The following is a 24,534-nucleotide window of genomic DNA, read 5'->3' as shown; positions in this document are numbered from 1 at the left end:
TAATGCTTAAAAATGTTATTAGTTTGGCATGTGATAGGGAAAAAAAGTTTACACACAATAAGCCACTTTGAAACTCTCCTGTTATTTTTATTTTTTTATATAAGCTACGTTATGAACACAACATTTCAAACATACTGAAATACTGCATATCTGTCAAAAATCAACCTGCAGCAATGCTCGTTGATCGGCTCGCCAAGACTTACTTTTGTAGGTCGCATGGCAGTTAATAATATATATATGATTTTATGTTAATATATATGATGATATGATCATGCTGTCAATACAGATATTTAATAAAAACATTAAAAACAAGCAGTGCTGTTTTTAATGTAACCCATTGAAAAACGCACACCAGGTCTACACCAGACACAAGTGGAGTGATCCGACAAAAGACAACAGAACCCAGTGATGGATACACTGGACACGATCCCCATCAGTGAACTGATGCCTCATTCTGTTTATGATGAAATGTACTGATACTGTGTTCCGATGATTTGAAACTGTAGTGTGATGTCATCAAGTTTAGACACACTTTTAGCGCAGTGGGGCACGCAGACAACTCTCACGTCCGGTGTAGATACAAACAGTGACTGCTCTATTTACAAATAAGTTATATAAGAAAAAAAATTTTTTTAGGCCATATGCTATCGCCCAGCACTAAAAGCAAGTAAAAAGGCTCCCTTTAAAATCACTTATGTTGTCAGTTAATGAAGCTCTTTTTTACATTGTGTGCATTTTGTTGTTTATAATGAGAGAACTTGAGTTGAATCGTGAGGACGGTTTATTAATCCGTCCATTCTTTAGAGTTTCAAAGATTTAGCTAAATCGTGCAGGTTTAATTTATTCGTTTCTTGTTTTAGGCTAATTAGGCATAAATAATGTGAACGAAATTATACAGTGCTTCACATTTAAACATGCAACAATTTCTTAATCAGTTTACAGACAAATGTCTTTTTCCCAAGAAGTTATCTGTCAAAATAAATGACGAATAACAAAAATGCATATTGTTTTATTAAAGGAATTTTAAAATATAAATTAAAATATAGGAATAATATATGAAAATATTGACATTGCATGCATGCAGCCTACCCCCTTAAAATAGGCTACCACTTTTAATGCTCCGATGCAAATTAAACCACAATTTTTGAATAATTTAACACATCATTCATATAATATAAATTATACTGCACACCTTTTAAATGTATCAAATCTAAAATATGGTTTAATACCATGTAGCTTAGAGAAAATATAAGCACAGTCGCAGGCACAGGCTTGACATTTATCCTGCTTGAATTCGTTCTAAGAAATGCACAAAACTTCATAAGTACCAAACTTTCATCTGTGAATATTACATATTAAATATATTAAATATTTTAACTATAGTATTTTTCTTTCATTTTGCGTGACTGAAGCGGTCAAATGTAACACATAAGCGAGGCAAAACTGATGTCAAATTTGCGAAAATGTGCTTTGATGCGCTTGTTTGATAACTTGTGGTTAAAGCACCACTCAGCGGTCAAAAGCTGCAAATGCACTTTACAAACACCGCCGCGGCGGTACGTGCGGCGGTAAAAGAGGCGTTTTTGATCTCTACCTACTGTAAGCATCATTCAATTTGGCAAGTTTTGCCCTTAACATTGAATGAAGCAGCTTTCTATGACTGAGAGAGGAGCATTTCAGCATGTTTGGGCTAGTTTTCACTTAATTTGAACAGAAGCACTATTTCAACATTAGTGTTCTCAGAAACATGTAAACTTACAAAGCTCAGCATTGAAGCTCTAACATAAGTTTTTGTGCATATAACTTCTAACACATTAAAACTGTCTTACTACATTGCAAAACACATTTTATTTAATAAGACATAAACATCTTTCAATTCGGCACGTTTTGCACTTAACATTGAATGAAGCAGCTTCCTCTCATTGAGAGAGAAGGTTTTCAGCATATTTCTGCTAGTTTTCACTTCATATGAACAGAAGCACTATTTCAGCATTAATGTTCTCAGAAACCTGTAAACTGACAAACCTGAGCATTGAAGCTCTAAAATAAGTTTTTGTGCAAATAACTTCTAACACATTAAAAATTGTCTTACTGCACTACAAAAACAAAAAAACATTTGATTTCAAGAAGACATAAGCATCTTTCATGTTGTCAAGTTTTGCACTTAACATTGAATGAAGCAGCTTTCTATAACCGAGAGAGAAGCATTTCAGCATGTTTGGGATAGTTTTCACTTCATTGGAACAGAATCACTACTTCAACCATAGTGTTCTCAGAATCCTGTAAACTCACAAACCTGAGCATTGAAGCTCTAACAAAAGTGTTTGTGCATATAACTTCTAACACATTAAAAATTGTCTTACTGCATTGCAAAAAACATTTAATTTCATAAGACATAGGCATCTTTCAATTTGGCAAGTTTTGCACTTGAGTTTGAATGAAGCAGCTTCCTCTCATTGATAGAGAAACTTTTCAGCATATTCCTGCTAGTTTTCATTTCATTTGAACAGAAGCACTATTTCAACATAAGTGTTCTCAGCAAGCTGTAAACAGACAAACCTGAGCATTGAAGCTCTAACATAAGTTTCAGTCCATATGACTTTTAAGACATTAAAGACTGTCTTTCTGCATTACAAAAAACACTTTAGTTCATAAGTCAGAAAGACTTTAATCTTGGCAAGTTTTGCACTTAACATTGTAAAAAGCAACTTTCTCTCACTGAGAGAGAAGCTTTTCAGCATTTGTGGGCTTGTTTTAGCTTCATTTGACCAGAAGCACTGATTAAGCATTTGCGTGCTCAGAAAGCTCTAAACTAAGAATCCTGAGTAGTGAAGGTCTAACATAAGTTTCTTTGCACAGAAATTCTAACACATTAAAAAGTGTCTTTCTGCATTGCGAAAAAAACAAAACACTTTAATTCATTAGTCAGAATGATCTTTCATGTTGGCAAGTTTTGCACTTAACTTTGAATAAAACAACTTTCTCTCACTGAGATACTTTTCAGCATTTGTGGACTTGATTTAGCTTCATTTGATCAGAAGCACTAACTAAGCATTAGTGAGCTCAGAAGGCTCTAAACTAACATTCCTGAACATTGAAGGTCTAACATAAGTTTCTTTGCACAGAACTTCTAACACATTAAAAACTGCCTTTCTGCATTGCAAAAAACACTTTAATACATAGTCATAAGTCAGTATGATCTTTCATGTTTGCAAGTTTTGCACTTAACATTGAATAAAGCAACTTTCTCTAACTGGGAAAGAGGCTTTTCAGCATTTGTGGGCTTGTTTTAGCTACACTTGACCAGAAGCACTAACTATATTATTAATTCCTCATTGTCATTAGGATATATCCCCAAAACCTTCAAACTGGCTGTTATTAAGCCTCTCATCAAAAAACCACAACTTGACCCAAAAGAACTAGTTAATTATAGAGAAATCTCCAATCTCCCTTTTCTGTCCAAGATACTAGAAAAGGTGGTATCATCACAATTAAATTCCTTCTTAGAGAAAAATGGTATATGTGAGGATTTCCAGTCAGGATTTAGACCGTATCATAGTACTGAGACTGCTCTCCTTGGAGTTACAAATGACCTGCTCTTATCATCTGATTTTGGTTGTATCTCTCTATTAGTTCTATTGGATCTTAGTGCTGCGTTTGACACAATTGACCACAACATTCTTTTGCATAGACTTGAAAACTTTTTGGCATTAATGGAAGTGCATTAACATGGTTTAAATCGTACTTATATGACCACCATCAATTCGTAGCAGTGAATGAAGAGGTATCATATCGATCACAAGTGCAGTATGGAGTACCTCAAGGCTCAGTACTAGGGCCGCTACTCTTCACGCTTTATATGTTACCCTTGGGAGATATCATCAGGAAACATGGTGTTAGCTTTCACTGTTATATCTCTTCGCGGCACGGTGAAACACACCAATTTGAAAAACTAATGGAATACATAGTCGATATAAAAAAAAACTGGATGACGAGTTATTTCTTACTGCTAAATTCTGAAAAAAACAGAGGTGTTAATTATAGGACCTAAAAACTCTGCATGTAATAACCTAGAACACCGTCTAAGACTTGATGGCTGCTCTGTCAATTCTTTGTCATCAGTTAGGAACCTAGGTGTGCTATTTGATCGCAATCTTTCCTTAGAAAGCCACATTTCTAGTATTTGTAAAACTGCATTTTTCCATCTCAAAAATATATCTAAATTACGGCCTATGCTCTCATTGTCAAATGCAGATATGTTAATCCATGCATTTATGACCTCAAGGTTAGATTGTTGTAATGCTTTATTGGGTGGTTGTTCTGCATGCTTAGTAAACAAACTACAGCTAGTCCAAAATGCAGCAGCAAGAGTTCTTACTAGAACCAGGAAATATGACCATATTAGCCTGGTCCTGTCAACACTGCACTGGCTCTCTATCAAACATCGTATAGATTTTACAATATTGCTTATTACTTATAAAGCCCTGAATGGTTTAGCACCTCAGTATTTAAATGAGCTCCTTTTATATTATAATCCTCTACGTCCGCTACGTTCTCAAAACTCAGGCAATTTAATAATACCTAGAATATCAAAATCAACTGCGGGTGGCAGATCCTTTTCCTATTTGGCGCCTAAACTCTGGAATAACCTACTTAACATTGTTCGGGAGGCAGACGCACTCTTGCAGTTTAAATCTAGATTAAAGACCCATCTCTTTAACCTGGCTTACACATAACATAATAATATGCTTTTAATATCCAAATCCGTTAAAGGATTTTTAGGCTACATTAATTAGGTAAACCGGAACAAGGAACACTTCCCATAACACCCAATGTACTTGCTACATCATTAGAAGAATGGCATCTATGCTAATATTAGTCTGTTTCTCTCTTATTCTGAGGTCACCATAGCCACCAGATCCAGTCTGTATCTAGATCAGAGGATTCTCTGCAGTCACCCAGATCCAGTACGTATCCAGACCAGACGGTGGATCAGCACCTAGAAAGGACCTCTACAGCCCTGAATGACAGCGGAGACCAGGACAACTAGAGCCCCAGATACAGATCCCCTGTAAGACCTTGTCTCAGATGACCACCAGGACAAGACCACAGGAAACAGATGATTCTTCTGCACAATCTGACTTTGCTGCAGCCCGGAATTGAACTGGTTTTTTCGTCTGGTAGGGAGAACTGGCCCCCCAACTGAGCCTGGTTTCTCCCAAGGTTTTTTTCTCCATTCTGTCACCGATGGAGTTTCGGTTCCTTGCCGCTGTCGCCTCTGGCTTGCTTAGTTGGGCTCACTTCATCTACAGCAATATTGCTGACTTGATTGCAAATAAATGCACAGACACTATTTATACTGAACAGAGATGACAACTCTGAATTCAATGATGAACTGCCTTTAACTGTCATTTTGCATTATTGACACACTGTTTTCCTAATGAATGTTGTTCAGTTGGTTTGACGCAATGTATTTTGTTTAAAGCGCTATATAAATAAAGGTTACTTGACTTGACTTGGCTTTGCACAGAAATTCTAACACATTAAAAAGTGTCTTTCTGCATTGCGAAAAACACTTTAATTCATAAGTCAGAAGGATCTTTCATGTTGGCAAGTTTTGCACTTAACATTGAATAAAGCAACTTTCTCTCACTGAGAAAGACGCTTTTCAGCATTTGTGGGCTTGTTTTAGCTTCATTTGACCAGAAGCACTAACTAAGCATTTGTGTGCGCAGAAAGCTCTAAACTAACAATCTTGAGCAGTGTAGGCCTAACATAAGTTTCTTTGCACAGAACTTCTAACACATTAAAAAGTGTCTTTCTGCATTGCAAAAAACACTTTAATTCATAAGTCAGAAGATCTTTCATGTTGGCAAGTTTGCACTTAACATTGAATAAAGCAACTTTCTCTCACTGAGAGACAAGCTTTTCAGCATTTGTGGGCTTGTTTCAGCTACATTTGACCAGAAGCACTAACTATAAGCATTATAATTTGTCAGCCCTGTTATGCGATGGTGATGATTTTCTGGTTTGTAACTTGGAAATGTTTCTCCTAATTAATGTTCTCAAATAGAGTCATGACTTTGTAACCCTACCTCTGACCAAGTCATAAAACTTTATGACCCAACTGGGAGAAACAGAAAAATCCCAGCTCGCTAGGAATTCTTGTAAGGGAAAAGGAAAGTAAATGTATTGTAAGTGTATTCAACTGTATTTCCTTTATGTTTCTCGGAACTTTACCTGACATTCTTGGTATCTGTTTAACCTTCTTGTTTTGACTGAACCACTCATACATAGGAAATTACAGTAAAATGTATTATTCTGGAATTACCATCTTGCTGGAACATAACTGCTGAATTCTGACAACACCATAACTTACTCAAGTGGGTGTCTCCTCAGAGACAAAGGAACTTTTTACCGCTTCAGATTTGGATGTTCATTGGTTGTTTGCGTGAAAAGAGGCGTGAACCATAAGAGACTGACACAGAAAGTTCTTACGAGCACTTTGTCTGAGATAACGTCTGGTTTTCGTGGCTCCTTAGGGAGCTCTCATCTCCGTTTTTCTTTTCTTTTCTTTACTAAGTTTATTCTCATATTCGCCTCTCCCTACACGAGGGAGAAGAACTCTGAATAATTTCTTTGGTAACTTCACGTTCAGTGAACCTTTAAAACTTTGCGCGAGTCTGCTCGCCCCGGAAGACACGAGAGAACACACCCAGCTCCAAAAGAACGACACACGCACGCTCGCCTTTCGCGTCACAAGAAGAACTACATGCAACTATTATTTACTATAGAGATTTAAATTCTGCTTAAGGTTGTCTATTCACTTATTCAAGGTGTTCTGATTCCTTGTAATGAGTTATTGATATATACAATTGACCCTTTTTTCATCTTCAATAATTTTAATGTAACTGTCAAAATGCCTATCTTGATGTTTAACAGGTGAATAAACTAATTTGTGTCAAATCACAAACTTTACATTACAGTCTGCAGTGCTAATGCAGCACAGCACCTAGGCCACCGTATCAGAAATACAAAACTTGAAAGGTGTGACGTGGCTGATGAGTCATGAGATGTGCGGATCTGTGTGCAAACTTTTATTACGCAGAGACGTGATCATAACAGGCATGGGTCAAACACTGGCAAACAGGTATATAGAGGACAAGACAAATAATATTCCAAGGGTAAGCATGGGTCTTCGATGAACAAACAATATCATGAGGGCTAAGCAAGAGGCTTAATCCAGACTCCAGAGCAAAGGGTGAAAACACGAGTAACAGGGTAAGACAAGAAAAAGACTAAACTATGAAAACTAGAAACTAAGATAAGACTATGAAAACTATAATCTGAAACAAGACTATGAAAACTATAAACCGAAACAAGACTATGAAAACTATAAACCGAAACAAGACTATGAAACTCTAGCCGATCTGACTCGAACCAGACAAATTAAAGAGTCGATCAGGGCTGTGGTTGAAACACGAGCCGAATTCCTTTTTTGACTTCCAACAGGAAGTCATAAAACATTCTGTGCCACAAGTCCCAAGCAAGATAACCAACCAACCAACGCTTTCACAGAACAGCTTTCAACATTAACACCATTAGAACAATTATTGACAATTTCAATTCGGAGAAGAGATTGTCAAATTTGGGGCAACTGAGATGCAACGTCGGACATCACATGTAAACCCATGAGAGTTACACACAATATCCTTAAACACTTCCCCCGCCTAGCAGAACCAGACTGAAATTCCTAAGGGGGGGGGGGGGCCTTTGAACCTCTGGTCTCCACAGAAATCTTTGTCAAAAGATAATGACACAGAAACTGTCTTTTCTACATATTTATGGACCAAGATGAACTCAAAAAGACTTATAAATGAATATCAGTCCATCGCTTCACTCCATATTCAGTTATGTGTAACCCACACATTTGACTATCATGTTATAATCACTTATTGTGTATGTCTTTTAATAACTATTGGATAGCTTAAAGATACATATTCGTGTTTAGTGTGTACGTGTTTGAATCTGTTTGCTTGAAACAGTCATGACCATCAATTATTTGTCAAATGTATCATATTCTTGTTATAGGAATCATGTCCAAAATTAGACCCTGCAAGAGCGCGAAAATTCGGACCATGTGCTTGATAAGATAACATATGATTGATGATACCCCCGAGCCAAGACAATATCTGATTGGTCAAGACAACATTTGAGGTGTGGCCAACAGGCCAGTTTAAATACTCAGGACACCATAAAATTCTGCTTTTAGCTTCTTAGCTTTTGCTATTAGTCATGTTGCTTTTAGCTTCTAGCTTTGCTCTGCTATTAGTCATGTATGCTTTTAGTTTTAGCTTGGCTTTTGCTATCAGTCATGCTAGCTTTTAGCTTTGCTTCTTAGCTTTAGCTTTTAGCCATGCTGTTAGTCATCACTGTTCTTTGAGCGCGGTTCCAGCGTTCTTCGGCCTGCACACCTGCTGCTACTTAGCCACAATGAGAAGAAACACCACCTAGTCTCGCCAAACTTTACTTCTTTTCTTTTCCGTTTGAGAGTTTTGTAACATCGAGTCTCCGACTTCTGACCTCGAGTGCCCATTTCAACTTCAACCAGCCACACAACTCTGCTACTTCAGCCAACGCCCAACCACGGGCTTCCCAAGACGTCACTTCAGCAACTACTGAACTTCCAGCCAATCAGCGACATAGGGAAACCACTTTCAACGACAACAAGGGGACTTTTCACAGGAGACGCAAGTAACTTTACCTCCAGACTGTGACCTTTACTGGTGTATCTAATATAATTTTAACCTCATTGAGGAACTCAATGCGAGGGCTAATTAAGTGATTGATGGTTGTTCATGTCTATGCAATTTAACGTATTGCTGTAAACTTGGGATTCCACATTTCCATTCTCTTAAACTCATTCTTTCCCTAACTGTCGATCTTCCTGCAACTTGTGTGAATGTGTGAGTGCGTGCGTTCATGTGTTAGATTAGTTTATATGTCTTAGATTTATCTTAAAGCCTTATTCATATTGAAAAGAGAAGTATCTTGTGTTTTGTGCTTACAAGTTAATGTCTTAAACTGCCGATCTTGTTAATGTGCTAATTGAGAGCATTTTCACTATACTTTGGATATTAATATCCAGCGCAGATTTGATGTTAAATGGCTCGTTCAGTGAATCGCAGGGCGTCTCAGTGATCAGCCGTGAAACAGTGATTCTGTTCAAATTCCCTTTAAAATCTTAAATGATTCTCTTTGAGCTAAATTGACCTGTTTCCCTTACAAAACTATTAACCAAAACAAGACTATGAAAACAAACACAGAATGGCTAGGTATCACAACTGTCGCAAGGAGAGGGATATGTGCAGAACTATACTTGGCAGTGTGTGAGGGGAAGTCCAATCAGGGAACTACACTAACCTTTTCCACTGGTGGCACTTGCGCGACTAACTTTTTCAGTTACTTGCGCAAAACATAATTTGGTCACACAAATTTTTTATAGTAAGCTGCTCTGGATAATAATGAAACTGTATTGCATACATATGTGCTTTTTATTTTACTTCCCATCTTTTAAACCACATGTCTTCGTTGTTTCATTTCTTACAGTACACACAGTGCATTGCTCTGTCTTGGTACCTTAACCCAGGGCCGTAGCTGGTGTTAGAGGGGCCCTGGTGCAGATTGTACAGTGGGCCCTCTTTGAAATGGTTTAATATTTACTGTATGTTCGTTCTATTTATTTATTTGTGCTATTTACACAATGTTTCCTTTTTTAAGTTTGTAGGTGTCCAGAAACTAATTTAAGATAGCACTGCATAGTCTTCACTGTAAAATAAAATACACAGTCCAAAATGTATTCAGACACCTTCAACATTTCTCACATTATCACAGTTTATTTGTTATAGTTTAGAAATTGGTAATAAAATATGACAAGAACTCAGAGTTAAACTGTGTCAAAACAAATTCCTCTTGATAATGTCAGATAACTTTGATAGAAAAATATGTAATGGAATCAAGCAAAACTTCAGACAACTGTCAGTATGACAATATTTACACAACTCCATACTTTGTTGAACAATTACCAAGCAAACAATGCTTAATTTTGTTCAGTCTGTGGTGTGAAAAGGTTGCATTAGCAATTAAAGAAATAAACAAATAAGCAAAACATGGTCAGGTCTCTAATTAATTTTTTTTTTTAAATCAATTTCACTGGTAGTCTACAGTATGAAGAATTTTGGGGTATAATATTTCACAGTTTGCTGTATTTTGCTATACTCACTTACATAAACTAGTGTCCTGCACCCACCAGTAAAACAATATAATCAATTATATCAGATTTTTAGTTTGACTGTGGATAAATTCTTGTTAAAACTACAAAGTAATTCAATCAAGAGCAGTGAGTGATTTACTTCCATTTTCTTGGATTAACATTAAAGACACCGACAACAGAGCTAGTAAATTAGGTGCAGTCACTTTAAGAGACAGTGCATCCATTATAATGATACACATCCGATTTCTTTCCAACTCTTTACTTTCACTTAAGACATAACCACAGACTTTTCGAAAACACTTTCCAAGACAGGTATTTGGAAATATTTAGTATGTATTTGTCGGTACAAAAGCAAGAAGACTTTGAGACGCGTCTCTGCGTGCACCATGAACACCAGAACACCACGGTGCTGAATTAAGCTCTTTCACATCCTTTTCTGTTTGTTTAAACTGCGATTTGTATTTGTTCGTTCAGGTGCAGGAGGACGCGAACGTCCTGAAGGAGAGCTCGGTTCAGTGTTGCTGTCTGTGAGACGTGGCTCTCTCGTGCGCACCGAACAGAGCGTGGGAGTAACCAGCAACTCAGTTGAGCTTTCCCGCATCGCGGGGCTGAAGCCAACTTGATGTGTTGAATGCTCAGAGCACGTCATAAAACATATTTTTAAAATACACATTTCTGTTTTAATAAATGCTCATAGTAAATCACAGCATATTGCCTAAAACATAAGGTAGGTACAAAAGTAAACAGTGATACATTTGCAACCTCAAAAAAATTAGGGTCACAATGTCATTTCAAAAGGTCGCATGTGTGACCATTTTGGTCGCAGTGTAGTTCCCTGACAATGCTTATAAAGCGTGTCTGATGATTGTGCTTTGTGTGTGTGATTGGTGCAATGGAGCATGGGAAATGTAGTCCAGGGTGTACTGTGTAGAGTGAAAGTCTGTGTGGTCAATTAACGACAGTTCAAAGACCGGATCATGACAAAAGGTAAACAGAGTTCGAAAAACAATGACAGAACATAACATAGTCTGCTAAAATGAGCAATTATCTCCATAAAATTGTTACACAAGCATTCACTTACCTTATCCAACACAACATGCTGAATATGCTTCTTCGTGCCAACCCAGTAAATGGACAGCTTCCTCAAGTTTATGAGTCCTTTGTTTGAAATTCCTCCGCAATTTAGTTTGTTTTCGCTGTATAGTCTGCCCATGTCTCCTTGATTGATGTTGCACTGCGATGTCTTTATGTATTAAACATGGGCCTAATGTCTAGATTTGCTAGGTATACCCGTGGTGGTATAATAATGAGTATGGGTATTGATGGAATGCCTAGTACGGGGGTCAGACAGTCACCCATTTTATGAATATGCATGACAAGCAATTATCATAATGAGGTTGCACTGAAAAGAGAGCTCTACTATGCAATTCTTACTAGTAAGAATAATTTTTTCCACAGGTCTACAGCTACATTCTTACTAGTAAAAATTACAATTAAAGAGCTCTCTAATACAATTCTTTACTAGTAACAATTCAATTACAGAGGTCTGTGATTGAATTAAGCCTCGTTTACACTGCCAGTTAAATGTGACTCAATTCCGATTTTTTTGCTCATATTTGACACAGATCGGATCTGTTCTATGACAGTGTAAAGAGAAAAAAAGCGCATGCATTCGGATATTTTGAGATCAGTTTCAGGCCTCATTCATATGTGGTTTTTAAATACATTATTTTTGTACATATATGTTTCTTTTGTACATTATTCTAAATATTTAATTAATGTTTATAAATGTTAATATTAATGTTTTTCATTCAATGTTTTTGTTATTTCATGTTTTTGTGTGTACATATCGTGTGTGTGTGTATAACAAAATGCGTCCTATCACCTATCACAATTGTGTCCTATATTACAATAGTCATAAAAAGGGTTCCTTTATAGGTTAGCTCATTCTTTCAGTTCATATGTATTCAGAGTGACACTGACTATTAATATATTCATTTACAAGGCATTTTACTGTATAGTTTTGGAGAAAACTAAAAGCAAATTCACACCAAACTACAAAATGCGTCCTGGCACTTGAACTGTGTCCCATATTTCAACACTCATAAAAAGTGTGCCTTTATAGCTTAGCTCATTCATTCAGTTCATATGTATTCAGAGTGACCCTTACTATCACTGTATTCATTTTCAAATCTTTTTACTGAATTGTTTTGGAGAAAACTAAAAGCAAATTCACCCAAAACAACAAAATGAATCCTACCAATTGCACTGTCCCATATTCCAAGACTCATATAAAGGGTTCCTTTATAGGTTAGCTCATTCTTTCAGTTCATATGAATTCAGAGTGACACTGACTATTACTATATTCATTTATATTCATTTATAATTCATTTATACTGTATTTATTCATGAAAATGCAAATAAGTTGCATAATGTTGCAAGGTTACAAATATTTGTTTATTTCTTTTTGGAGAGAATATGAATAAATAGACATTTGAATATTTTTCACAATTACATTTTTATATATAAAAAAAGAAAAGTAAAATAATTTTATGCAAGGTTCAAATTAAATATTCAAATAATTTGCAATTATACTAACATAAAATAAAGAAATTACTCATCCTGTTTGCTGAATATGTGAATACTTTTCAGCACCTTTATGCGAAGAATGGGCAATTCACAAGCAATCTGACAGTGCAACTGACAGAAATGTCTTTTAGATAGACTTAAACAGTACTTTTAAAACAATCGCTCATATATCCTATTTATCGTTGCTCTAACAGACCCCAGTCCGTCACAGGAAAAAAAAAGTGATTGACAGCATGTGAAAGGCAATCACTATCTTGGAAACGTGACTACCTGTCAAATTGGATCCTTTTTAGCAGTGCGGTTCTCAGGTTACACAAAACTCATACAAAGTAAAAGTACCAGTAAAGGTCAGTAAAAAAAAGGCCAGTAAAGTACACAATGTGTTTAAAGTATAGAAAAAAAAACATTATTGCAGTTAAATTATATGCTAAACATAGAAGAAACATTTTATACTGTATAGTATGTAAGTTTCAAACAAGTGTTTAAAAAGTTAGTAAGTTAACTAATAAAATTACATAAAACACTTGCAGTTAAGAGGACAAAAGGTAGTCTGGAATGTTATATTTGATGACGTTTAAAGGAAAACACTGACCTGGCTAAACTAATTTGAGTCTTGCACCCTGTAAAATACCCTAATTAGTAATGTGAAGTAATGTAATGTGAAGTGACATTCGGCCAAGTATGGTGACCCATACTCAGAATTTGTGCTCTGCATTTAACCCATCCGAAGTGCACACACACAGAGCAGTGAACACACACACACACTGTGAACACACACCCGGAGCAGTGGGCAGCCATTTTTTATGCTGCGGCGCCCGGGGAGCAGTTGGGGGTTCAGTGCCTTGCTCAAGGGCACCTCAGTCGTGGTATTGAGGGTGGTGAGAGAACTGTACATGCACTCCCCCCACCCACAATTCCTGCCGGCCCGGGACTCGAACCCACAACCCTTCGATTGGGAGTCCGATTCTCTAACCACCAGGCCACGACTTCCCCGACTTCCACGACTTAATTAGAAATGTACCTTTATCTTTGTAGTTCAAAAAGACATAAAAAAAACATACTTTGTTATTATTATTATTTTAATGTGTAAATTGTAGAAAACTATAATGTTCATGTTTTGATTGGAACAACAAATATTTAGAGTTTTCCTTATTTTTTTATTATTTATTTTTATTGTACAGAAAGCTTGATTTTCAGAAGAATGCAGTTCAACATATGCAATGTAAACAAGAGTTTTATAAAGACTTAATTACAGACAGAAAGTTGGATAGGCATTATGTAACTGTTCTTTGGTGGGAAGAAGTAGGTGGGAACCGGCGGACAATCAAACAGACTTTAATAATAAATAAAACAAAACAGTGCACACACACAAACAAAAAACAAACACAACTAAAATCCAGGCCTGGTCCTCTCTCGTCCTTCACTGTCGTCGCTCCTCTTTTGTATCCTTCCATCTCCTCCGTGGTACACGAGACGGGTGAGTGTCGCAGGTGTTGTTCATTTCCAATCATTCCACCGGCCTCGCTCCGTTCCCATGGCCCTCGGCCCCGCCCCATTGTCCCTGGCAGGCCGGGGGGGTACTCACGAGACTGTGCTCTACCTCCCCCCTCCCTCTGGGGGGGACCGCTCATGGTGACCTACGGGAACCTGGGGGTAGGACAGACGAGGCGGTAGAAAAGGAGATGGAAGGATAAGGAGCGGCAGAGACGAAAGAGGGGAGAGAGAAAAAAAATATATTAATTCCGGTTCCCAGACGCACTGCCGCTCGGCCCTCTACCAGCTGGGTGAACTCCTTCGTGGTGCCTGGCGGTGGCACTGGGCGGCCTTCGGTGGACGGCACGACACTCCTCCGCCGCCCGGTGGATGGCGACGGCTCCTCCGTTCTTGGGCAGCTGGCAGGAGTCTCCAGTTCCCTGCTTCTCCACATCATGGCGGACGGCAGCAGGCTCCGGTCTCAAGGCGAACAGTGGCGATTCCTCTGCTCCCTCACGGATGGCAGCCGACCCCTCCACATCACGAGCGGCCGGCAACGAGCTCGTCCATCCCCGGCAACTCACTCCAGCCCACTGCCTCGAGCATACCCGGTGCCCGACTGCTACGCCTGCTCGATGGCACCGCGGGTTCACTCCAGCGGCGATGGATCTTCGGCAGCGGGAACCGGCAGACAATCAAACAGACTTTAATAATAAAATAAAGACAAAACAGCGCGGCAGCCCATCGTGGACGACTGCCACACACAAACAAACACCAAAACACAACTAAAATCCAGGCCTAGTCCTCTCTCGTCCTTCACTGTCGTTGCTCCTCTTCAATCTCCTCCGTGGGACGCAAGACCGGTGAGTGTCGCAGGTGCCATTCATTTCCAATCACTCCACCGGCCTCGCTCCATTCCCACAGCTCTCTGCCCCGCCCCACTCGTCACAGTAACATTTCACAATAGATACTAATGCAAATATATATTTTTTAACAACTTATGATAATATGATTTTATTAGGTGTCTGCATTAGTGTGCAGCAGAGTGTCAGTAAATCTCTATAGGTGGACACTGTAGTGCAGTCTGATAAGTTGCACATGAGTACAACAGCATGCTGAAAAGTGCTGTTGTTCTTCAAGATGCACATAGTTGTTTTCTGTAATAAAAAAAAGCAAATAGTTTATAAAAGGTTGATCATATTCAAACAGGGACATGACACTGCATCACTTTTATTTTTCTTTGTGTTATCAACTGTCTTTCCCTATATCTTTGATTTGCCACTCGTTGTATAGGTTTTCATTTAAATAGATAATTCAACAGTTAATCTCAATACCATATAATTATAATGATTCAGTTAAGGAAGTGAGGAATTTGAGCTGAGCAGTTTTATTCAATATATCGAAGATTAAAGTAAAAAAAAAAAAAAAACTTTACAGGCATATCACCATATAAAACACAACAACCGACAACCAAAAACGAATCTGACAGGGTTATAAAAATGTACATATAAGAATTTAATCTGAAGGTGAGGAAATAGTAACCATGGACACAAATAACTTCTCAAAAAGATGATGAACATAAGCAGTTCGTATGGTTTAAAATGTATTCACTACATTAACTGAAAGTAAAACGTAAAATGTAATTAGTCATTGTGTGTATAATGTATATAGTGCTTGAAAATGAAACAAGGTGAAAGTGTTTAAATGGATTTAGTTTTTTGGGGGTGAGTTTATCTTACATTTTCTTCAAAACTATGCAGTAAAATGAATTGTCAATGAATGCAGTAATAGGAAGGGTCATTCTGAATAAATATCAATTGACATAATGAGCAAACCTTTAAAGGAAAGATTTTTAGTGCTTGAAAATGAGGCATGGTGTAAGTGCAAGAATGGACTGATGTTTAGGGTGAATTTGCTGTGATTTAAATACTAAAATTATGAGTGTTGCAATATGCATTTCTCTTTCGAACGTTCCCTCTCGTTATGTATGGGAAAACTCTGATTTTTTTATGTTTGTGTAGGTGCACAAACCAATGACGCTTCAGCCCGCCAGAAGGGGTGGGGCCAACCGCTATTTAAGTCGGCTTGAGGACCATTCATCAGATCATTCTTCTTCAGCGACAAGAATCATCTCTTTGCTGACTCTTCTGTAAGAAGAAGGCGTGGAAGAAGCTCCAGCTTCTTCAAAGGAGTTTGATGTTTTGTGGTTTTGCTTTAAGTTTTCTCCAAAATTATAAAGTAAAATGATAGCTGGGGTCACTCTGAATACATATGAATTGAAAAAAAATTAGCTAACCTATACATGGACATTTTTCATGAGTGTTGAAAAATGGGACACAGTGCAATTGCTAGGATGCATTTTGTTATTTTGGGTGATTTTGCATTTAGTTTTCTACAAAATGGTACAGTAAAATGACTGAAAAATGAATACATTGATAGGTGGGATCACTCTGAATACATATGAACTGAAAGAATGAGCTAAACATTAAAGGAACATTTTTTTATAAGTGTTGTAAAATGGGAGACAGTGCAATTGCTTGGATGCAATTTGTTATTTTGGGTGATTTTGCATTTAGTTTTCACCAAAACTGTAAAGTAAAATGACTTGAAAATAAAGACAGTGATAGTCAGGGTCACTCTGAATACATATGAACAGAAACAATTAGCTAACCTATAAAGGAACATTTTTATAAGTGTTGCAAATGGGACAGTGCAATTGCTTGGATGCATTTGTTTTGGGTGATTTTGCATTTAGTGTTCTCCAAAACTGTAGAGTAAAATGACTTGAAAATAAAGACAGTGATAGTCAGGGTCACTCTGAATACATATGAACTGAGAGAAAATGAGCTAACCTATAAAGGAAATTTTTTTACGAGTGTTGGAAAATGGGACACAGTGCAATTGCTTGGATGCATTTATTTTGGGTGATTTTGCATTGTGTTCTCAAAAATTGTACAGTAAAAAGGTTTGAAAATGAATACAGTGATAGTCAGGGTCACTCTGAATACTTATGAATTGAATGAATGAGCTAACCTATAAAGGAACATTTTTTACGAGCGTTGGAAAATGAGACAAAATGAAATTGCTAGGATGCATTTGTTGTTTTGGGTGATTTTGCATTTAGTGTTCTCCAAAACTGTGCAGTAAAATGACTTGAAAATAAAGACAGTGATAGTCAGGGTCACTCTGAATATATATGAATTGAGAGAAAATGAGCTAACCTATAAAGGAAATTTTTTTATAAGTGTTGCAAAATGGGACACAGTGCAATTGCTTGGATGCATTTGTTTTGGGTTATTTTGCATTTAGTGTTCTCCAAAACTGTACAGTAAAATGACTTGAAAATAAAGACAGTGATAGTCAGTGTTACAACTTAGGGTATTTGCTAGTGTAAGTATAAAGCGCTCGAGGAGGGTCTTGAACAAATAAGGAGTTTACTCAACATCGAAGGAGATAACAGACAATATACTACACTTTAACATCATTACATCACATCACAATATTACTCACAAATAATAACGGACGAAGAAGAACTAAACAGACAGGGTATTTAAGCACACAGAAGGTAATGAGGGAACTGGAGACAGGTGGGGATAAATCAATTAACAAAACTAGAACAGGAAGAAGACCAAATAAGGGAACATAAATCCATGAATGTAACAGTCAGGGTCACTCTGAATACATATGAACTGAGAGAAAATGAGCTAACCTATAAAGGAACATTTTTTAAAAGTGTTGCAAAATGGGACACAGTGCAATTGCTTGGATGCATTTGTTTTGGGTGATTTTGCATATACTGTAGTGTTCTCAAAAACTGTACCGTAAAAAGATTTGAAAATTTATACAGTGATAGTCAGGGTCACTCTGAATACATATGAATTAAAAGAATGAGGAAATTTTTTATGAGTGTTGCAAAATGGGACACAGTGTGATTGCTAGGATGCATTTTGTAGTTTGGTGTGACTTTGCTTTTAGTTTTATCCAAAACTATACAGTAAAACTACTTGAAAATGAACACAGTGATAGTCGGGGTCACTCTGAATACATATGAATTGAAAGAATGAGCTAACCTATAAAGGAAAATTTTTATGAGTGTTTAATTATACGGAAATAAACCAAGTGCAACAAAGGAGTTTGTTGTTTTGGGTGAAAAAATGAGCTAACCTATAAAGGAGCCCTTTTTATGACATTTATCACATATACACACAAAAACATCTTCAGCGCGCGCAGCTCAAAACAGAAATGCAGAACATTAACTGCTAACGTTTAAGACTAACGTTATAATGAGAGCTATTGTATATTATTACACTATTGTAAAATAATAATAATAATAATAAAATGTTAATTGTTATGGTTTCGCCGATGATAAGTGTTAGCTATCTGTTAATCAAAACATAATTTACCTCGTGTGTTCGTCACACATTTTCCCTGTGTGTTAACATCAGTAATTATGTTAGTCGAATGTCTGACTTGACTCTTTAAGGCTTAATATAATTTAAACGGATGAGTTATAAAAAAATTCACCCCCTCACAGTTGTCATGAAGGGTAAAATTAGCTATATAGACCAAAATCATTCTTGTCGATTAATTTTTTAGTGATATGCTATTTACACTAAGTGCAAAAAGTTGGCCAAAAGGCAGATTCGAACCTGAGTCGATCCAGTCAAAATATGAATGATAGACGGTTTATCTTCTGCGACACTAGAGGCGATGATCAGCAATGATCTAAAAAAAAGTCCATGGAAAGGTATTGCTGACAAGCTATATCATTCTGTAAGGTAATAAAAAGAAAAAAAAGATATTACTTCTCACAAACGTTATCAACGCAATCAAAACCCTGTCTAACACTAATGCAGAGATCTATAGAACAAGTAACTTAGGTAGAATGAAATGAAATACGCAAACACTAGCCATTAAGAAGTCAATGATACGTCATTCAGTATAGTAGTTTAACTTTCACAAATCATGATATAAACATTCATAAGAGCGTAGACAAAGTTATCAGCTATATAATGGTTATAAATAAATTATAACAGCAATATATATGGTTGCATGAACAATAAACAACTTTTATCCACCCCATAAATAAAGTATTAACAAACTTTGAAGCAATAAATAGGGTATGATTTAAAAATGAGCATCCCTCCAAAAACATCTACATTTCTCTCTCTTTTCAAGTGTTTGTGTATAAAATTAGTTGTATTTATAGGGCTTATTATAGCACAATTCTATAATATAAGGGGGTTATTATAGAAACCCCCTGGACCTCACAAATGTTCAAAGCCTGGCTACGGCCATGGTTGTGCACACTCAATTTTAGCCTATGGCATGCAAAATGTGCAGTGATGAGGGTCTTCCAGGAAGGTGGTTGAGAACCACTGGCCTACGGTGTAGGTTCGACTCAGAAGTATAAATTAGTAAAGTTTTACCTTTACTTGCGAGCAGATGGACGGACAATTTCCCTTGTCAGTGTGAGTTCTAAAGCTGCAAATTACAGTCCAACTGAATGGTGAAAACCAGAGCCATATAGAGGGTTTTCATGATGCGTCATCAATCCGGAAGTCGGCCATTTTGGAGGCACTGAACATAAACAACGCCACTGAATGGTCTCGCAAATTTGGCTGATTATTGCTGCTGAAATTTTTTTTCGAGTTTTGGTCTGTACTAATCTGTCGCATAGGTTAAAAACATTTCAAGTTCTGTCAAAAGTTAAAGAGAAGAGCAAAAAAGTGATTAAAGAGGGCGTTTGTGGTTGATAGAGGTACAGTTACAGCACATGTGTAAATGAAGCGTCGACTATGGCTTAAATGTTGACGTAGTTAACTATGACTACAAGTAGTCCTTATACTATACCTTCTGTCAAGATGATTTATGACTTTGACCTTTGACAGGTTGAACTTCAGTATAATTTATATAATCTAAAACAATTAAAGGTTGAAAATAATTTCAGTTATTTCATATATAAAACATTCTTTAATTTATATCATATTTATATAATATACATCATCTAAAACAATTAAAGGTTGAAAAAAAACATTTTAGTTGTTTCACAATTATATATGTGACATTCGGTATAATTTATATAATCTGAAACAATTAAAGGTTGAAAAAAATGTCAGTTATTTCATATATAAAACATTCTATAATTTATATAATATTTATATAATATAAATCATCTAAAACAATTAAAGGTGGAAAAACATTTCAGTTATTTCACATTTATATATAAAACATTCTATAATTTATATAATATAATAATTATATTATATTATATTATATTATATCGTTCCTGTGTCGAGTGTATTGCACACTTCAGGCTGCACTACCCCTGTCGTGTTGCAAGCGGCCAATTCCCCTGTGCGACTCAGCACTAAAAGAGCATTTCCTAAAGAGCAAATTTCTCTAAAAGAGCTTCACGGGTGCGTCTTTGTAAAGAGGACGGACCGTCCTTGTAAGGATGCCGTTTCACCCGTGCGTTTCTGGGTGCGGTCATTACCTGGCAACGGGTGATGGTCACGATCGCTGCCTCACGTGTCTGGGCGTCGAGCACGCTGAGGTGGCTTTCGTGGATGAGTCATGACCGGCAGTGCCTATGTGGCTTGCGAGGAAGCTGCTTCCGCCTTACACGCCATAGCGTGTAAATAACTGAAATGTGCACCAGGCTAAGGCACTGATGGAACTGCACGAGGGTGGTCACGATCCAGCGCTTCTGGAAGAACTCCGAACCGCCACTGACCTTGCGCTTCGAGCTGGGTCGTGCGATGTCCACATTAGTGGTCCAGGAGCGCCATCTCTGGCTGGGTCTGGCAGACATGAGGGACACCGACAAGGTCCGGTTTCTCAATGCCCCTGTGTCCCAGACCGGCCTCTTCAGCGACGCAGTCGAGATCTTGGCCCAGCAAGTCTCGGCTGCCCAGAAGCAGACTGAGACGATCTGACACATCCTGCCCTGGCGGGTAGCTGCTGCTGCCTCCACCCACCCGCCGGCCGCAGTGCCCCAGCCTGCTCGTCGCCGAGGGCAGCCCCCTACTCCTTGACCGAGGGAACTCTCGGCACGGACGCACTGGCACACAGCTGGGCGCGGGACCCACGCAATTATGCGTTTCCCCCAGTGAGCCTTCTCGCACAGACATTGTGCAAAGTCCAGGAGGACGAGGAGCAAGTCTTGCTAGTAGCGCCACTATTGGCCGACTCAGACCTGGTTCCCCGAACTAGTGCTCCTCTCGACAGCCCCTCCTTGGTCGGTTCCTCTGAGGAGGGATTTACTGACTCAGAGACGGGGCACCATTTGGCACCCGCGTCCAGACCTTTGGAAACTCCATGTCTGGTCCCTGGACGGGACGCGGAGGTTCTATGTGACCTATCCCAAGAGGTAGTGAACACCATCACATCGGCAAGAGCACCGTCCACGAGACACGCTTATGCCTTGAAGTGGAACCTGTTCGTTGAGTGGTGTTTTTCTCGCCGAGAAGACCCCCGAAGATGCCCGATTGCGGTCGTGCTGTCCTTTCTGCAGCAAGGGTTGGAGCGAAGGCTGTCTCCCCCCACCATCAAAGTCCAGGTTGCTGCTATTGCTGCGTACCATGACCCCGTGAATGGGAAGTCTCTGGGTAAGCATGACCTCATCGTCAGGTTCCTTAGAGGGGCCAGGAGGTTAAATCCTTCCCGGCCCCCCTCTATACCCCCTTGGGACCTGACTCTAGTGCTTAAATCACTACAGCAGGGCCCATTCGAGCCTTTGCATTCAGTTGAGCTAAAGTTTCTTTCATTGAAAACTCTGCTCCTGCTTGCACTGGCCTCCATCAAGAGGGTAGGGGACCTGCAAGCATTTTTGGTCGACGATTCGTGCCTAGAGTTCGGGCCGGCTGACTCCCAGGTAATCCTGAGGCCCCGGCCTGGCTACGTGCCAAAGGTTCCCACTACATCCTTCAAAGACCAAGTGGTGAACCTGCAAGCGCTGCCCCTGGATCGCTGCCTCGCTGACAGATATTTGTAGAGCTGCGGGTTGGGCGACCCCTAACACGTTCGCTAGGTTCTATAGCCTTCGTGTAGAGCCGGTATCCTCCTGTGTTCTCACCTCAAACGGGTAGTGGCACTGAGAGGCCCCGGTTAGTGTCGGCCTGCTTAAACCACTCCAGAGTGTCCGTACAGTAGACCCTGTTGAGATCCTCCATCACCCTAAGCAGCTGGACGCAGCGGAACGTCCGGCGCCAGACCTTCATGATGAATCCGTGAGAACCATGGAAGGGTGGGTTCCATATTGAGACCTAAGCGGTACTCATATGTGTATAGTCCACGGTATAGCCCTAGAGCCTGTGTTTCCCCGGCAGACTTCTGCCTTCCCAAGAGGGTTTTAATCACCTCAAATTTCTCCTTATACTCCTAAACGGATGCTATATGTGTATTTGCCTCCGAGACCTCCTTCGGGAAGGATTGGGCTTCCGCAGCGTCCCGGCTCCAAGCGGACTGGGTACGTTTCCCAGTGTTATCCAATCTCACCCAGTGAGGTAGTGCTTTGACAACGGTGAGTCGAGCTACTTGTTCTGAGCCCTGGTCTACACCTAATAGGGGCACAGGCGGCTCGCACAGGGCACTGGAAGGGGCAGCACCCATGGCGCTTTGATAGGGATCCCATATTCGTCGGTCACCGACGTGGCGTCGAGAGTGACCGACTGAAAGGGAATGTCTCGGTTACGTATGGTAACCCTCGTTCCCTGAAGGAGGGAACGGAGACGCCACGTCCCGTCACCATGGTTGCTGTACCGCCGCTGAGCTGCCGGGTCCCCGGCTCGGCTCCTCAGCGAAAAACTGGTATGCATTGCACCTGCTGCCCTCTTATACTCACGCAGTGATCAGCGGCAGCTGGATGCAATAATTGCATGCCAATGTGCATTGGCTCGTTTAGTTTACAATCGAAGTAGATTGGTCTATCGAAGCGATATCCCATATTCGTCGGTCACCGACGTGGCGTCTCCGTTCCCTCCTTCAGGGAACGAGGGTTACCATACGTAACCGAGACGTTATTTCACATTTATACATAAAACATTCCACAATATACATAATCTAAAGCAATTAAAGGTTAAAAAACATTTCAGTTATTTCACATTTATATATAAAACATTCTATAATTTATATAATATACATAATCTAAAGCAATTTAACTAAGGTTGAAAAACATTCTGTTCTTTGAAAAAGGTTATAAATGAAACGTTTATAAAAAAAAATATACTGAAAGACTCTACATTTTTAGAGAGCTGAAGGTCCCTGTGTTTGCACGCCACAGTGCACACTCGTCGGAATTTACTACAAAATCATAATATCTTCAAAGCCATTGTTAATTAAAACTAACGTATCTCATGCGGGAGTACCATGTTTTTGACAGTTTTCTGACGGTTCACCTATGAATAGGCTACTTGCACGCAGACTCGTTACGTACTTCCGCTTTGAAGTAATAGGGCTCGCTGAGTTCCGGTTTGTCTTTCATTGTTTTGGAGGAAAATGTTCAGAAAAAAGTGTGTTTATAGATTTCAGAGACAGCAGAAGGTATACAACGCACACTGTTGTGTTCCGCTGTGTACATCTTCTGCAAAGTTCAACGGAACTTTAAGTTTTCACAGTTTTCCTTCAGATGTGGACCTTAGAAAACGGTGGCTTGTGAACATACGCCGAGACGATTTTTGTCCTACCAGCAATTCTAAGGTTTGCAGTAAACATTTTAGCAGTGATCAGATTATTGAACCGCAAACACCAGAGGCACGAAAAAAGTTAGTAACTGGCGCTGTGCCAGTGCTTTTTGCCTGGAATGATTACGCCGTTAAAGCATCGCGGTCCAGTGTGTGGGAGAGGAGAGAGAGGCCTGCTGAAGTGGTATCCGTCGAACCCATACCCATGGATCACGATTACTGTAGCACTCATGAGCCTTCGTTTTCAGACCTGGCATGTGCTAAAATAGAAGAACTTTCTAATAAAGTGGAGGAGCTGAACAAACAGCTACAAGAGCTACACATTCAGCGTGATTTTGGATTGGAACGGTTTGCCGGCTCAGATGAGGACATCAGATTTTACACAAGGTAGGTCTAAAGATTGGTAGAATTGTACGATTAGATGTGATTACATATACTCAGTTTTAGATGCATGTACCTGCATTACTAACACGGAAACATGTCAACAATTTGTAAATGTATTTAGTAACACTTCTC

The sequence above is a fragment of the Carassius carassius genome, chromosome 3, assembly GCF_963082965.1.
Source record: "Carassius carassius chromosome 3, fCarCar2.1, whole genome shotgun sequence".
In the NCBI taxonomy this organism is placed as follows: Eukaryota; Metazoa; Chordata; class Actinopteri; order Cypriniformes; family Cyprinidae; genus Carassius; species Carassius carassius.
This window is presented reverse-complemented; position numbering follows the sequence as displayed.